At 37.7% G+C, this 2331-nt stretch overlaps 1 long non-coding RNA gene across 2 annotated transcripts; it reads right to left on the bottom strand.

Annotated features, from left to right (window-relative positions):
• Positions 1–335: 335 nt before the first annotated feature.
• Positions 336–1911, bottom strand: LOC126592433 (uncharacterized). 2 transcript variants are annotated; one of them, XR_007612642.1, is made up of 5 exons: positions 1695–1911; positions 1363–1607; positions 1178–1276; positions 1005–1064; positions 336–908 (listed from the first exon to the last, which is right to left on the bottom strand). It is a non-coding gene; the product is annotated as an uncharacterized LOC126592433 (long non-coding RNA). The 2 variants fall into 2 exon arrangements; XR_007612641.1 differs by having other exon boundaries at positions 1182–1276.
• Positions 1912–2331: the final 420 nt, after the last annotated feature.

Here is a 2331-nt window from a genome sequence, read left to right as displayed (position 1 = left end):
GCAACAGAAACTTCGTGAAGAAAGACTTTTCGGGACAAATAATATCATTGGTCGCAAACACATGGCACGACGGTTTAGTCTTCGTCGCACAAATTTTTTAGGAAAGAATGTGTTTGTCGCACCAAATACCAGGATACAAACGTGGGACAACTATTATTCGTCTATCTAAACTTTGCACGACAACAGTTTATTCTTGCGTGACGAAACCTTGTTAGTCGCTAGAGTTTTGCGAAACGAAGGTATTCGTCGTGCAAAAATAAATTTTTTTTTAAATTCTTTTTTTTTGTTCTGTTTTTTTTTTTATTTTGTTATAAAATTAAATTGCAATTAAAAAATGTAATGAAAAGAAAAATAATTTATTTAAATTAATATAAATGTGTATACAAGAAAAATGTTTAAAAAGTAAGGGAGTAAAAAAAACTAAGAAAATAATGCGGCGTAATCTACGGGGTCATCATTCAAAGGCGGTTGGAAGGTCTCAAGGTTGTGGATGGGTTGAGAGATCGAAGGGGCAGAGTTATGGGCATGCTCAGGTTGGAAGGGTTCCGATGTCGATGGGGAACGAATATTCGATAGACGAATGCTAGACTGACTCAGTGCTTGTACACTATGTGACATCTGGCTCCTATACGAGGCGAGCTTAGTCCTAAGGTCGGCCACCTCTGCTATCAAAGTTGTCACCTAACTCTTTGACTGCGATGATGAAGGGGCTCTAGGTTCCCGCTACCACGCATTCCCCATCCCCCTACAATACGTCCCCGACCTTAGCCCGAGAGTCTGATCCAAGGTCTCCATAAGGATCTGAAACCCCACATCCTCTGAGGATCCACAAACTCAAGCGGAGTCTCAGGAGGAAACTGGGAGGCAGTCGCCTGAAGGATGAACCGCCTATTCTCCATCATCGTCGCCTGTGTAATATGACATGAAATATTATTAATAACATTCAAGTAATAACCATGATACTTGAATGCATAAGATAGTAATTACAATTGAAGAATACTTACATGAAAGGACTCGGCCAACTCATCCCTAGGTCGAACATAAACGTCGCTAAAGACATCGATCTCCGGGAATTTTGAACCCCACATGAATAGAACAAGAGAAGAAAAATGTTAGTACGAAAAAAAAAATTATTAATGGCATGTTAAAAATTGAATATGAAAAACTTTATTATTACCCACCGCCACGCCTGATTCCTATATGAGAAGGGTCTCAAACTTGAATGGTAGAGAAGAGTCTTTTTCTCCAGATTGCTCTTGTTGGCTTTCGCCTTCTTCTGTTATACAAAAAATAAACGTATTAGTTCAAATTTACATGAAATATAAAAAATATCAACAAACATTAGTAAGAAACGTATAATACTTTTAAACTTATATAAAAAAACGTATCACATAGCCAAGCTCCTGAAAATGACTGCAGAGCCACGCCTAATTATCTTCCCGCTTCTCAAACTCCTTCGGGCAACCCTCCTCAAGAGCAACCTGCGGATCATCAAATGTCTCAAAATATTGGTGCAGGTCGCTCTTCCACTGCTTGTAGCGTTCAGCGAAGAGCCTATTGACATATGCCAACATATCCTCGTTGATGTTGTCGAAATTATAGTTCGTCTGCAATGTAACAAATTAATTACATACATTAAGTAATATAAATATATAAAATTTAAAGGAAAAACAATTAAAAGGTATGATACTTACAGACAACTGTTCGCGTGCCTTCGTCCTCCCCTCGTTTGGCATCGCCTTCCAAGACTTCCATTGTATTGGCCAATAGGGCTAAACGACTTGACCAATGTCATTGACCAATGCACTATGCTGCTCCACCGTTAGTGCAACCCGATGCCGGTCGTCGTGTTCGATCGTGATACATTTGTTGGTCACCCGAGTGATCTTCGCCATCTTCAACTGACGACAAAGTCCCTAGGTGTTTTTCTTGGCTACAAAGAAATGTAAAATTAACGTTAACCCAAAACTAATAACAAATTCTACTAAAATTTCGGCATAACCTCCCTATAATTAAAACATTTCCCAAAACCTTGAAAATAACATAAACAATATATGTATCCAACACAATGATCACAACTGTTTAATAATAGGTTCGGAACGATGACAACAATAAACAATAAATATAATAACTTTTTAATCCTGAAATGGCATAACTTAACAAACTAAACCTAGAATAACAAAACTAAGTTAGCTGAAATTTCTTTCTACTTTAATTACCAGATGTGGAGGCACATAACAACTATTGGACTCAAAAAACAAATACATGCCCAAAGTGTATTGAAACAGATGTCAAGAATTATGCTTTCAGAAAAAAAAGGGTTCACTGAAA

Source organism: Malus sylvestris, chromosome 12 (genome assembly GCF_916048215.2).
Source record: "Malus sylvestris chromosome 12, drMalSylv7.2, whole genome shotgun sequence".
NCBI lineage: Eukaryota > Viridiplantae > Streptophyta > Magnoliopsida > Rosales > Rosaceae > Malus > Malus sylvestris.
Note: the sequence above shows the minus strand (reverse complement) of the source record. Positions and strands in the feature narration are given on the sequence as shown.